At 43.5% G+C, this 15,599-nt stretch overlaps 1 pseudogene across 1 annotated transcript; it reads right to left on the bottom strand.

The window, feature by feature from the left end:
• Positions 1–9,905: 9,905 nt before the first annotated feature.
• LOC100602558 lies at positions 9,906–11,130 on the bottom strand (annotated as a pseudogene). The gene has a single exon (XR_004029815.1). The product of XR_004029815.1 is annotated as a eukaryotic initiation factor 4A-I pseudogene (transcript).
• Between the last annotated feature and the right edge of the window lie 4,469 nt (positions 11,131–15,599).

Genomic DNA, 15,599 nt, shown 5'->3' with positions numbered 1-15,599 from the left:
TCTGCAACCCTGAGGCTGGGCTTTAAAAATCACGGCTCTTCTCAGTTGCACGAAGAGTCCAGTGTCGAGGGTCAAGGGTGGTCTTCGACCCTCGGGATCGTCTTCTTGAGAACTGGCTGACAGCTAAGCCTGGAGCTGCCCAGGGAAGGAAGCCAAAGAGCTGGAGCCGAGCGCGCGGGGCTGCGGGGCGCGGGGAGGCCCCTTACCCACCCCCCAACACTGTCCCGCCCACTAGTAACGCTGATAATAGTAACAGTATCGGCCAACGCCTTCCTCCTGCTCCCGGTCTGCCGGGCTCCGACCCTCCTTTAGCGCTCCCAGCACTCACTGAAGAAGACACTATAGAATTCTCCATTTTCCAGACTAGAAATAGGTAACCCGGAGAAATTAGGAAACTCTCCAGAGGACCCTCAGGCGGTCGCACCTGGCCAGGTTTGCTTTCTGAACCACTAGCTCCACCCGCGCTCGCCACCTTTCCCGCCCGGGCCTCTTGCGGGTCGCAGGGGTGGAAGCCTGACCCGGGCCAGGGCCCCGAGTTCTTCCTCCTCCTGGGGCCTCTGTCCCACGGCCCCCGGGCGCCAGGAAGCGCGTTTCTCTCCCCGAGACCCAGACGCGCCGAAAGACTCGCGTGGTCGGTTCTCCACCCCGGCGCCCCGGGCTGTGCGTTTTCTTGCAAGTCTCTGCGGATCGCGGGGAACGGCGCCCCCAGACTCCCCCGGACCGCGCCCGACTAGAGCCCTGTGCTTCGCAGGGGAGCGCTCGGGGCGTTCTTCCTCCCTGCTGTGATTTTCGTTCTTTTCTCCTCTCGCGGTCCCCAAGAACCCAGGCACCCCCCGACGTAGGTGCCGGCGGTACCGGGAATCCCTCCCCTGGGCTCGCTGCGGGCCCGAAGCCACCTCCTAATCCCAGGCACCGTCCCACGGCGCAGAGGTGGGCAGCTCCGTGCCCCGCGCCGCCCCGCGAAGCCGGCATTCCCCTTCGGAGTCTCGATCCTGCGCTCTCCACTGGGTCGCCGCGCACTGGATCCCGGCAGCGTGAGACTTGCCCGGGAAGCTGGGCTGCGCTGGCCGGGGGTGAAGGTCCGAGAGACGAGGGGCCGGGACGCGGGGCTGCTGCAGGGACCAGCCCTCCGCGAACCCTCGGGCCGGCAGGTCCGGGACTGTCGGAGCAGGAGCGGCGCCGCAGAGGAGACAGGACGTCCAGGGGCCGGGGGACTAGGGGTCTCCGGGGCTGGCCCAGCGTTGCAAGCAGAGGGGACTGTCGGTTGCCAGCAAGTCCCACGCAGGTGCCTTCTGGCACGGCAGTAACATTCTACAGCGCCGATTCTGTGTGCACTGAGTGTCCCAAATGAATAAAATCTGTTTACACTTTGGAATGTAGCTTATGATTCCCAAATTTCATCTCCGGGCTGCCTAGATCACACGGCCACGTTGCTTTCGTTTTTACTTAATAACGGTCGTTAGAAAATTCAGAGAAACAGCAGAAACCACGAGAAAAAGAATGGAATCAAACGGCGGTAAGTACTAACAAGGCTGGCGGGGAGATTTAGCAAATGGTGGCTTTTGAGAGTTTGCACCAGTCCTTCACCACATTTTATTGCAAGTGTGGAGAGTCACGATTCTCATTCCTCCCCAGCCTTCCGGAAAAATGCTCAGAAATTTCTTTCCACATTGACCCCTGATTACAATCTAAATAGTAACCTTATTCTAATTGTTAATGTAAACTTCTCGTAATTTCTACAAAAATACTTTAGTTTTTCTAGCTATGTTTTCATGTAATCACTGAAATTATTTTTAATTGGTTTTAAGCATTCATTGACTCCATATATTCCACCTGCAAAAAATTACATAGGTGATCGCTAACAATATATACCACCTGCAAAACTTACATAGGTGATCGCTAACAGTATATACCACCTGCAAAAAACTTACATAGGTGATCGCTAGAATTCGCCCCATCCAAAGAAAACATTAGAGTAGAAAAAGAAAAAGGATTTGAGAATCTAGTATGAAATTCAGTTAATCATTAGTTCCCTGTTACTCAACTACCTTAACATTGTCAGGTTTACCTGAACATAAACTTCATTTTCTTAATTGTTCTTAGAACGAAGGGATATGTTTATTGAAATCAGTAATTAAGAATATTTTGGGACAGTTATGATTTACTTAGCCAGTGAAGCAGTTTCTATTCCCAAATCCAGGCAAAGAGAACAATAAGTTTAAACGCAGCCTAAGAGATTTCCTTTTTGTCAAATAATGTGATTTTGCTGTGTATAGAAGAGATGTGTATATGTAAGGGCATATTTATGACCAGTAGTTCCTAAAATTAAGGGGACTGTTATTGTGTTATTCAAGGTATCAGTTGTATAGGATACATTATGTCATATTTCAAACAATGTTTATATTTTCTTTAAGTTTAGAGAGATTAGTATAATTAACCTCTACGTAATTCTCCTATGGGCCAACCTTGTGTCTTCTTTATCTGCTGACAGTCCCCTCCCCACTGAATTATTTTGAATCAAGTCCCAGATAGTCTATCATTGTATTGTATTTTTGAATATTTCTCTAAAAGATAATAATTCCATCAATGAGGCTGGGTGCAGTGGCTCCTCCCTGTAATCCCAGCTCTTTGAGAGGCTGAGGTTGGAGGATCACTTTGGGCCAGGAGTTCAAGACCACCCTGAACAACATAGCAAGACCCCATTTATCAAAAAGAAGATTCCCATCAATGTAACCACAATACTATTATCACAGCTAAATAATCCATTAATAGCATCAGTTTATCAAAGCAATATTTAAATATCCTCAATTGTCTAAAAACTTTTTGTTTAGTTGGTTGGTTTCAATTAGAATGCTAATAAGGGTTATGTATTGTGTTTGGTTGATACGGGCTATTATATCTCTTTTAGATTTCCTCAATCCTCTTTTTTTTTTTCCCTTGCATTTTTATGAGAGAAACTGAACTGTTTGTTCTGAAGAAGTTGACATTCTGGGCTTTGTACCTGCAAGTAATAGTTTTTTGGCAAGATATTCCCAGGGATAAGGTCGTTTATTCAGACTTCTGAATATTGGCAAATAATAATATTGTTTGTAGAGGGAGAAGGATTAGTCAAGATATTCTGAAGAATCAACTATTGAAAAAACAAATTTTTATCACAGTAAGCACGGATCTGAGAAAGATTATGTGAAATTTTCCTAAATGCAAATACAATCTAAAATTGTAATGTCTTACAATTAAAAAATAGATTATTTTCCATATATTTATAGAAATGTAAATGATCTATCAACTATTTCATTGAAAATTTTAAATCTAGTTTTATTCTGAGGAGAATAAAGTTTTTTATATCTTTAATATTTTAGGTGAAGATCGAAAGACATTTTATCTTAAAACTTTAGGTTTTATATTGTTTTGTGTTTTAAAACATAAAATCTAAAATGTGGTAATATCCATGAGGTGCAGATAGAGTAATAGCACAAATTCTGTGCTCATGAAAATTCATTTTAGGATAACTTAATTAAAGGGACTCAGGATTTGAATGATATTAGATTAGACAGAAAAAAGTTCACTTGAGTGTAAGACATAAGTAATAAAAACCAAAGGTAGCTAACTTTTTTAGGCTTGCTATTTCTTTAATGAGTATGCATATGAAATAAAATTTCCATGTCCATGTCCATTTTTCCATGGCACATTGGGCTTCTGTAATTTCATCTATCTCATCCTGCAGTTATTTTCATGGGTTTCTGTGTCCACCACTATCTGGAATCTCTGAGATGGTGAAAATGAAATCTTATTCTTCTTTATATTTCAAACAATTCCTAGCACATTATCAAAAATACCTGATAAAATTTATTGTGTCTGTAATACTGGTAAGCATGTAAAAGCGTGGTAAATATATAGGCTTTAAGTTTAGATAGATCTAAATATTATTCAAATTACCAAATTATTCTTTTTAAAAAGTATTATTTTCCTAGGACAAACAGAGATTTTTAGATAAGGCTGGATTTGTAATACGTTAAGTAATAGGTCACAGTCCTTAAGTATTTAATGCCGATTTGGTAAGCAGCTGATGTTTTATGTAATGCTGTTGGGTACTTTTTTTTGCGTGTATTTTCTGATGCACTGGATCTAGCACTTTATATCACATCATATATCTGTTTATAATATATACAAATGTATTTTCATATATAATATATTTGATGTTTGATGGCTTTGAAATTTTAACCTTGAAATAGATTTTAAATTTTTAGTAAAACTATTTAAATAACTACTGTAAGGAAAGAGCTCTTATTTGTTGAAATAAAATGTAGATTCATGTTTCCTCGGGGACTAGTCTAGTTTCCAAGGATAGACGGCGGTGAGGAGTTGGGTATCTAGATTGAATTTCTGTTGGTTTGGATTCCAGCTCTGCTGCTTACCAGCTTTGTGGCTTCAGGCAAACAACTTAACGTCTCCAAGCCTCAATTTCCCCATCTATATAATGGTGATATTTATAAGTTTCACCTTATATGGCCATGGTGGAGATTACATGAAATAGTGTATGCGAAGTGCTTAGCACAGTACCTGGCACATGCTCAATGCTCTATGCACGTCAGCTAGTACTTAATGATGCTAACAAACAGACTGTGTCCCTAAGCCTGCGTGGGATCTTGCCTGACATCCTTGTCTCTGCGTCCTGGTCAGTCTTCACATGGTGGGTATCCTTTATTTCGGGCCACACACGGCTGGTATACAGAGGATGCTGTTTCTTTCCTGCCAGAATGTTCCTGCTGCAGCTCTCCTGCTAGTTTAGCTTAGCCTTCTGGTTTGAGGGATGAGTCACATGTACCATCACTTCCCAGGACCAACAGGACCTTTCAGGAGAGCTGTCCCTGCTTACACAGAGAATTGCCCTTGCCTAACACTGAAGCCTGGCAGAGTAACATGAAATAACCACAGCAATTCCAAAATTAGAATTAGCATGCCTAGAATAACAGGTATATCCTTCTCTTGTACTTTATCACTTGCTTCATTTCTGCTCAGCCTAATTTTCACTTGATGTGTAGGTTTATTTTTTGTTCACTCATCCGGAAAATGTTGACTGAGGAATCACTCTGTGTTAAGTGCTCCGGTAGGAGCAAGGGATACAATGATGATCAAGGCAGGTGCAGCCCTCACCTTCAGGCTGTGGGGTCCGGATACAGACAAGGAGGCAGGCAGCTGTCAGATGTGTGAGAAATGCTGCGCTGGGTCAGCCCATGGTATTAGGAGAGCAGGGAAGGAAGGGTGGGGACAGGAGCGGGCAACCTGGAGGAAGAGGCGCCTAAGCAGAGTCCGGAAGGCTGAGGAGGTAAAAGAGAGGGGAATCCTGACATGCCATCTCGACTGTAGGGCCCGGCTAGCTGGCGGCCTTGGCTGCTGGAACACCGGATTTATGCAGGACTCCCTGAGTTTTTCTCATGGACTTGCGAACAAATCGGAGCAAGAAAACCACGTAATTTCTTTTAGGCCTTGCCCAAGAAAGCCACCTGGAGGGGCACGGGGACCTTAGCAGAAAGCAGCTGGAGCTGGGGGGAGAGCGGGGAGATATTACCCTCCATATGGTGGGGGGCGGACACCTCCCTGTCGGATGGCTCGTCATATCCAGCGGGGGAGGGGGGTCGACTTTCCCCTGCGTTATTGGTAATATCACCCCCCACCCCCGCTAAATATTCAGTACAATATCACAGGTGGGGTATTTGCAGTAATATCAACCTCTCCCCCTCTGCATATTAGAAACAATATCACAGGGGGGCCTACACCCGCCTGCGATACTGGGAGTAACTTCATCCTCTTTCTCCCTGGATATTAGGAACAATAGCACAGAAGGTGTTCACACCTTCCGCAATGTTGGGATAATATCATCCTCTCTCACCCTAGATATTCAGAACAATATCACATGGGAATTGTACCTTTCTGTTTGTTGAGAGTAATATCATCCTCTCCCTTTCTGTATATTAGAAACAATATCACAGAGGGGTGTGTACAGCCCCAGGAATGTTTTGAGTAATATCATCCTCTCCCTGCCTGGATATTTGGAACAATATGACAAGAGTTGTGTACACCCACTGTGATATTCGGTTTAATATCATCCTCTATCCCCTGGATATTGGGAGTAATATCAATCTTTAGCCCCTGGATATTAGGAACAATATCACAGGAGGGGGGTGTACACACGGCGCTATTGGGAGTAATATCATTTTCTCCACCCCTTGATATTAGGCGCAATATAACAGTGGGGATGTACACCCCCTGGGATGTTGGGAGTAATATCATCCTCTCCCAGCTTAGATATTAGGAACAATATCACAGGGGAAGTGTACAACCCCTGCAATATTGTGAGTAATATCATCCTCTCCCAAAACGGAGATTAGGAACAATTATCACAGGAAAGGTGTACACCTCTTCTGATATTTGTGGTAATATCATCTCCTCCCCTCACTGATATTTGGAACGATATCACAAGGTGTGTATAGCCCCTGCGATATTGGGAGTAATATTATTCTCTCTTCCCCTGGATATTAGAAATAATATCACAGGCAGAGTGTATGGCGAACCCCCTGCGATATTGGAGGTAATATCATCCTCTTTTAACCTGGGTATTAGGAACAATATCACAGGGGGCGTTTACACTTCTTTTGATACTGGGAGTAATATCATCCCCTCCACAAGTAAATAGTAGGAAAAATATCAAAGAAGGTGTGTACACCACTTGTGATATTGGGAGTAATATCATCTTACCTCACCTGGATATTAGGAAAAATATTGGGGGGCATTTACACCACCTGCGATATTGGGAGTAATATAATTTTCTACCCCAGTGGATATTTAGAACAATATCACAGGGGCAGTGTACACCCTCTGAGATATTGCGAGTAATACCGTCCTCACCTCCCCCCCCGACCCAGATACTAGGAAAAATATAACAGGCAGATTATACACCTGCTGCAACATTGAAAGTAATATCATCCTTTTCCCCCTGCATATTAGGAACAATATCTTGTGGGGGGTTTACAGCCCATTCCATTTTGGGAGTAATATCAACTTCTTCATTGCTGGAAATAAGAAACAGTATAACGGTGCTGGTGTACACACCCTGTGATATGGCCAGTAATATCATAGACTCTCCCCCAGCATATTAGGAACAATATCAAAAAGGGGTGTATACCCACAGCGATTTGGGGATTAATATCCTACTCTCCTCCCTGGATATTAGGAACAATATCAAAGAAGGAGCGTCTACCCCTTGCGATAGTGACAGTAATATCATCCTCTCCCTCCCTGGATATTCAGAACAATACCACACAATTGGTGTACACCCACTACGATCGTGGAAGTAATGTCATCCTCTAGCCCCCTGGATATTAAAAACAATATCACAGAGGGGGTGTACACACCTCGCGATATGGCCAGTAATATCATCGTCTCCTCCACTGGGTATTAGTAACAATATCACAGGGGTATGTATACCTCCTGCACTATTGGGAGTAATGTCATTCTCTCTTCCCTTGAATATTAGGAATAATATCACAGACGGGGTGTACAACTCCTATGATATTGGCAGTAATATCATCCTCTCCCAACCCGGATATTGGCAACAAAATAACAGGGGGTGTACACCCCCTGCAATACTGGGTGTCATATCATCCTCTCTCCCAATTAATATTAGAAACCATATCCCAGGAAGAGAGTAAACCCTCTGAGATATTAAGAGTAATATCATCCTTTTATTTCATTGACCAGTGGTTTGTAGTTCTCCTTGAAGAGGTCCTTCACATCCCTTGTAAGTTGGATTCCTAGGTATTTTATTTTGTTTGAAGCAATTGTGAATGTGAGTTCACTCATGATTTGGCTCTCTGTCTGTGACTGGTTTACAACAATGCTTGTGATTTTTGTACATTGATTTTGTATCCTGAGACTTTGCTGAAGTTTGCTTATCAGCTTAAGGAGATTTTGGGCTGAGACGATGGGGTTTTCTAAATATACAATCATGTCATCTGCAAACAGGGGCAATTTGACTTCCTCTTTTCCTAATTGAATACTCTTTATTTCTTTCTCTTGCCTGACTGCCCTGGCCAGAACTTCCAACACTATGTTGAATAGGAGTGGTGAGAGAAGGCACTCCTGTGTCAATTTTCAAAGGGAATGCTTCCAGTTTTTGCCCATTTGTATGATATTGGCTGTGGGTTTGTCATAAATAGTTCGTATTATTTTGAGATACATCCCATCGATACATAATTTATTGAGAGTTTTTAGCATGAAGAGCTGTTGAATTTTGTCGAAGGCCTTTTCTGCATCTATTGAGATAATCATGTGGTTTTTGTCTTTGGTTCTGTTTATATGCTGGATTACGTTTATTGATTTGCATATGTTGAACCAGCCTTGCATCCCAGGGATGAAGCCCACTTGATCATGGTGGATAAGCTTTTTGATGTGCTGCTGGATTTGGTTTGCCAGTATTTTATTGAGGATTTTTGCGTCGATGTTCATCAGGGATATTGGTCTAAAATTCTCCTTTTTGTTGTGTCTCTGCCAGGCTTTGGTATCAGGACAATGCTGGCTTCATAAAATGAGTTAGGGAGGATTCTCTCTTTTTCTATTGATTGGAATAGTTTCAGAAGGAATGGTACCAGCTCCTTGTACCTCTGGTAGAATTTGGCTGTGAATCCGTCTGGACTTTTTTTAGTTGGTAGGCTATTAATTATTGCCTCAATTTCAGAGCCTTCTATGGGTCTATTCAGGTATTCAACTTCTTCCTGGTTTAGTCTTGGGAGGGTGTATGTGTCCAGGAATTTATTCATTTCTTCTGGATTTTCTAGTTTATTTGCATAGATGGGTTTATAGTATTCTCTGATGGAAGTTTGTATTTCTGTGGTAAAAGTGGTGATATCCTCTTTATCATTTTTTATTGCATCTATTTGATTCTTCTCTCTTTTCTTCTTTATTAGTCTTGCTAGTGGTCTATCAATTTTGTTGATCTTTTCAAAAAACCAGCTCCTGGATTCACTGATTTTTTGAAGAGTTTTTTATGTCTCTTATCTTCTTCACTTCTGCTCTGATCTTAGTGATTTCTTGCCTTCTGCTGGGTTTTGAATGTGTTTGCTCTTGCTTCTCTAGTTCTTTTAATTGTGATGTTAGGGTGTCAATTTTAGATCTTTCCTGCTTTCTCTGGTAGGAATTTAGTGCTATAAATTTCCCTCTAAACACTGCTTTAAATGTGTCCCAGAGATTCTGGTATGTTGTGTCTTTGTTCTCACTGGTTTCAAAGAACATCTTTATTTCTGCCTTCACTTCATTATGTACCCAGTAGTCATTCAGGAGCAGGTTGTTCAGTTTCCATGTAGTTGAGCGGTTTTGAGTGAGTTTCTTTTTCTTTTTTTTTTTTTTTTTTTTTTCAGTTTCCAAGTCATTTTATTCAGAATTTTGTGTTTGTTTCCTGAATCAATAAATACTATACAAAACAATGTAAAAATGGCTACCATTTTCTCTCCCCTGCTTCCCCCCACCTGGGGACAAGCCCCTGGGCAACCTCACTCAGGGGTATTAGGGGTTCTCCCTCCAGATTTGGTCCAGCAAATGAAGCTGAGTGACATAGTCCCTTGAATCACTTTCAAAGGAGCTCAGCTGAGGTGAGGAGAGCCTCTGGGATCTTGAGGTTACTAGGTTAGGGAAAGGGATTTTTTTTTTTTTTTGGGAGAAGAGCTGGTGCCTGGGGCAAGAGCCTACCCCAAAGAAAAGGGTGTCTAAAATGTTCACAGTTCTTTCTTTTGCCTCAAAATGTGATATTTATTCAAAGAAAAAAAATGACGAGATGTTCATCCCTTGGCTCCCTTCCCTCCCCCTTCCTGCTGCTCCTCAGCCCCCAGCGATTGAGTCCTGGCTGGGGCAGGACAGTCCCTCAGATGAGGTCAGCAACATTGAGGGGCATTTCCTCAATGGAGGTGTTGTAGAAGGTCTCAGTGTCTCGAAGAGTCCTCTTGTCTTCTTCTGTCACCATGTTAATAGCCACACCTTTACGGCCAAACCGTCCACCTCGACTGATTCTGTGGATATAGTTTTCCCTGTTGGTGGGAAAGTCATAGTTGATGACTAAAGAAACCTGCTGCACATCAATGCGTCTGGCCAGCAGGTCAGTAGTAATCAAAACTCTGCTAGAGCCAGAACTAAACTCCCTCATGATCACGTCTCGTTCCTTTTGGTCCATATCTCCATGCATGGCGGATACAGCGAAATCTCGAGCATGCATCTTCTCAGTGAGCCAGTCCACCTTCCTCCAGGTGTTGATGAAGATGACTGCCTGGGTGATGGTCAGGGTTTCATACAAGTCATATAGTGTGTCCAGCTTCCACTCCTCTCGTTCCACGTTGATGTAGATTTGGCGGATACCCTCCAGGGTCAACTCTTCCTTCTTGACAAGAATCCGAATGGGGTCCCTCATGAACTTCTTGGTCACCTCAAGCACATCAGAAGGCATTGCAGCTGACAGCAAAACTACCTGGGTGTTGCTGTTGAGCTTTTGGAATATGTCATAGATCTGGTCCTTGAATCCATAGCTTAACATTTCATCAGCTTCATCCAGTACAAACATCTTGATGTATTTGGGAGACAGGTATCTCCGGTTAAGCATATCAAACACACGGCCAAGGGTACCCACGATGATGTGGGGAGCTTCCATCTGCAGTTTCTGCACCTCAGCACGCACGTTGGTGCCCCCGATACAGGCATGACAGGAGGCACCCTTGTAGTCTCCTAGTGCCATGACCACCTTCTGTATCTGCTGAGCCAATTCTGACCAAGGCCTGGGTGGCTTTTATAACTAATTCAATCTGCTGCAGAATCGATATGGCAAATATGGCCATTTTCCCAGTCCCAGATTGGGTTTGAGCAATCACATCATAACCCTTGATACAAGGTAGAATGGCTCGCTGCTGGATGGCAGAGGGCTTCTCAAAACCATAGGCGTAGATGCCGCGGAGAAGGGACTCTGCGAGGTTCATGTCATCAAAGCTGTCAACAATCTCATTCCAGTTACTCTCGGTGACGCCTTCGGGCTCCATCCCATCGGGGCCATTGTCTCTGGATCGGGAATCCTGGCTCGAAGACATGATCCTTAGAAACTAGCTTGAGTGAGTTTCTTAATCCTGAGGTCTAGCTTGATCGCACTGTGGTCTGAGAGACAGTTGGTTATAATTTCTGTTCTTTTACATTTACTGAGGAGTGCTTTACTTCCAACTGTGTGGTCAATTTTGGAATAAGTGTGATGTGGTGCCGAGAAGAATGTATATTCTGTTGATTTGGGGTGGAGAGTTCTGTAGATGTCTATTAGGTCCACTTTGTGCAGAGCTAAGTTCAATTCCTGGATATCCTTTTTAACTTTCTGTCTCGTTGGTCTGTCTAATGTTGACAGTGGGGTGTTAAAGTCTCCCATTATTATTTTTTGGGAGCCTAAGTCTCTTTGTAGGTCTCTAAGGACTTGATTCATGAATCTGGGTGCTCCTGTATTGGGTGCATATATATTTAGGATAGTTACCTCTTCTTGTTGAATTGATCCCTTTACCATTATGTAATGGCCTCCTTTGTCTCTTTTGATCTTTTTGGTTTAAAATTTGTTTTATCAGAGACTAGGGTTGCAACCCCTGCCTTTTTTTGTGTTCCATTTGCTTGGTAGATCTTCCTCCACCCCTTTATTTTGAGCCTATGTGTGTCTCTGCATGTGAGATGGGTTTCCTGAATACAGCACACTGATGGGTCTTGATTCTTTATCCAATTTGCCAGTCTGTGTCTTTTAATTGGAGCATTTAGCCCATTTACATTTAAGGTTAATATTGTTATGTGTGAATTTGATCCTGTCCTTATGATGTTAGCTGGTTATTTTGCTCACTAGTTGATGCAGTTTCTTCCTAGCCTTGAGGGTCTTTACAATTTGGCATGTTTTCGCAGTAGCTGGTACCGGTTTTTCCTTTCTGTGTTTAGCGCTTCCTTCAGGAGCTCTTCTAGGCCTGGTGGTGACAAAATCTCTCAGCATTTGCTTGTCTGTAAAGGACTTTATTTCTCCTTCACTTATGGATCTTAGTTTGGCTGGATATGAAATTCTGGGTTGAAAATTCTTTTCTTTAAGAATGTTGAATATTGGCCCCCACTCTCTTCTGGCTCGTAGAGCTTCTGCCGAGAGATCTGCTCTTAGTCTGATGGGCTTCCCTTTGTGGGTAACCAGACCTTTGTCTATGGCTGCCCTTAACATTTTTTCCTTCATTTCAACTTTGATGAATCTGACAATTATGTGTCTTGGATTTGCTCTTCTCGAGGAGTATCTTTGTGGTGTTCTCTGTATTTCCTGAATGTGAATGTTGGCCTGCCTTGCTAGGTTGGGGAAGTTCTCCTGGACAATATCCTGAAGAGTGTTTTCCAACTTGGTTCCATTCTCCCTGTCACTCTCAGGTACACCAGTCAGATGTGGATTTGGTCTTTTCACATGGTCCTATATTTCTTGGAGGCTTTGTTCATTTCTTTTTATTGTTTTTTCTCTAAACTTCTGTTCTCACTTCATTTCATTCATTTGATCTTCCATCACTGATACCCTTTCCTCCAGTTGATTGAATCGGCTACTGAAGCTTCTGCATTCGTCATGTAGTTCTCGTCCCATGGTTTTCAGCCCCATCAGATCATTTAAGGACTTCTCTACACTGGTTATTCTAGTTAGCCATTCATTTAATCTTTTTTCAAGGTTTTTAGCTTCTTTGTGATGGGTTCGAACTTCCTCCTTCAGCTTAGAGGAGTTTGATTGTCTGAAGCCTTCTCCTCTCAACTTGTCAAAGTCATTCTCCATCCAGCTTTGTTCCCCTGATGGCGAGGAGCTGCATTCCTTTGGAGGGGGAGAGGCGCTCTGATTTTTAGAATTTTCAGCTTTTCTGCTCTGTTTTTTCCCATCTTTGGGGTTTATCTACCTTTGGTCTTTGATGATGGTGATATACAGATGGGGTTTTGGTGTGGATGTCCTTTCTGTTTGTTAGTTTTCCTTCTAACAGTCAGGACCCTCAGCTGCAGGTCTGTTGGAGTTTGCTAGAGGTCCACTCCAGACCCTGTTTGCCTGGGTGTCAGCAGCGGAGCCTGCCGAACAGTGAATATTGCTGAACAGCAACTGTTGCTGCCTGATCATTCCTCTGGAAACTTTGTCTCAGAGGGGTACCCGTCTGTGTGAGGTGTCAGTCTGCCCCTACTGGGAGGTGTCTCCTAGTTAGGCTACTCAGGGGTCAGGGACCCACTTGAGGAGGCAGTCTGTCCGTTCTTAGATCTCAAACTCCGTGCTGGGAGAGCCACTACTCTCTTCAAAGCTGTCAGACAGGGACATTTAAGTCTGCAGAGGTTTCTCCTGCCTTTTGTTCAGCTGTGCCCTGCCCCCAGAGGTGGAGTCTACAGAGGTAGGCAGGCCTCCTTGAGCTGTGGTGGGTTCCACCCAGTTCGAGCTTCCCCGCTGCTTTGTTTACCTGCTTAAGCCTCAGCAATAGCAGGCGCCCCTCCCCCAGCCTCGCAGCCACCTTGCAGTTCTGTCTCAGACTGCTGTGCTAGCAGTGAGCGAGGCTCCGTGGGCGTGGGACCCTCTGAGCCAGGCGCCGGATATAATCTCCTGGTGTGCCATTTGCTCAGTTGGAAATGCAGAAATCACCCATCTTTTGCGTCGCTCATGCTGGGAGCTGTAGACTGGAGCTGTTTTTATTGGCCATCTTGGACTCTATCATTGATTTTTATCCTCATTATGTGTCATATTTTTTGCCTCTTCACATCCCTGATGATTTTTGATTGGATGACAGAGATCACCAGTTTTACCTTATTGGCTGCTTGCATGTTTTTATATTTCTATAAATCTTCCTGAGCTTTGTTCTGTCACACAGTTAAGCTACTTGGAAAAGTTTGAGCCTTCCGGATCTTGCCGGTAAACTTTGATAGATGATAAGAATGGTATTTGGCCTAGGGTTGTTTTGCTTACTACTGAGGCAGAACCCTTCTAAGTATTCTATCTTAATGAATTATGAGATTTTCTATTCTGACTGATGTTAACAGGGACTGTTTCTGGCCCCCTGTGAGCATTGGGAATCCTCTAATCCCTTTAATCTTTGCGGATGATTCTTTTTCCATTCTCAGGCAGTTTTCTTTTCTTTTCTTTTCTTTTTGTTTTTTTTTTTGAGACTGAGTCTTGCTCTGTTGCCCAGGCTTTGCATGATCTTGGCTCACTGCAACCTCCGCCTCCTGGGTTCCAGTGATTCTCCTGCCTCACCCTCCTGAGTAGCTGGGACTACAGGCATGTGTCACCACACCCGGCTAATTTTTGTATTTTTGGTAGAGATGGGGTTTCACCATGTTTTCCAGGATGGCCTCTATCTCCTGACCTTGTGATCTACCCACCTCGGCCTCCCAAATGCTGGGATTACAGGTGTGAGACACCGGGCCCACCCTCTCAGGCAGTTTTCATACCTGCATACTCTGATCACTACTCTGTTAAACAGTCAAGGAGGGTAAGTATTATCTTCAGATTTCCAGAGTTCTGTCTCTGTGCAGCCCTCTCCTCCTCAGTATTCTGCCCTATGAATTCTAGCCACATTGGCCTTCCCAGACTCACAGTTCTGTCTTTCTAACTCAGGAAGACCTCTGAGCTCCATCTGCATTCTTTCTTCCTGTGCTGTGGCCTGGAGAGTTTTATAAGGTGTTGGGGAGGTCAATTGTGGGGCTAGCCTCATTTGTTTCTCATCTCTTGGGGATCACTGCCCTTTGACGCTTGATTCCAGTGATTGATTCCCTTTGTTGCTTGAGGGCCATAGTTTCATATATTTTGTCCAGTATTTTTGTGGCTTTAGGTCAGAAAGTAATTTTGGTCTCTGTTACTCCATCTTGGCCAGAAGTGTAAGTCACTTAACTAAGCATTTACACATCAAAATACTGCACACGTAATCTTAGTTTAAGCTACTTTTTAAAAAATCTCCTTCATTTTCCATTTAGCATTCTATTTAGGGTATTACATTGGTTTTTTGGAAATTCTGTTATTGGCAGTTCCTATTGACTATCAATCCCATTTAAAGATAGTGCATAGGGTATTCTAAAATAGCTCTTAAGCAAAGAGAAAATTGGGCCTGATAGGGTGAGAATCACAGCTCTAATACCTAGAGTGACCTTATAACGTATTGTCCAAAGGAGATATTTTTGACAGTGAAAGAGGGTGTTGTTAGTAATTATATCAGGACCATGGCCTAAACCAGGACTATCCCAGGCAGCCTGGGAAGTATTTGTACCCCAGCTCTATTTAAGGCCTTTATACAATTCTTTACTTAATTCTACCAGCCTTTATTGAGCCTGCTTTCTTTGTCTAGCTGAGTGCCACGTGCTGGCATCACTAAGATCAATATGGCAAACTCTGAAAGATGGACAGAGAGACAGGAGATGGTCCTTTATAATGCAGTATGATCTGTGCTGCAATAGAGGTGAGCACAAGGGCCTTATGAAGGCTCAGTGAAGAGCATGCCTGACTGCAGGGGAGGGTACTTAGGTTAGAAAAGATGAGTTGAAGTACGTTCATAGGGAGAGTGGGATGAGAG

The sequence above is a fragment of the Nomascus leucogenys genome, chromosome 1a (genome assembly GCF_006542625.1).
Source record: "Nomascus leucogenys isolate Asia chromosome 1a, Asia_NLE_v1, whole genome shotgun sequence".
Taxonomy (NCBI): Eukaryota; Metazoa; Chordata; class Mammalia; order Primates; family Hylobatidae; genus Nomascus; species Nomascus leucogenys.
This window is presented reverse-complemented; position numbering and strand designations above follow the sequence as displayed.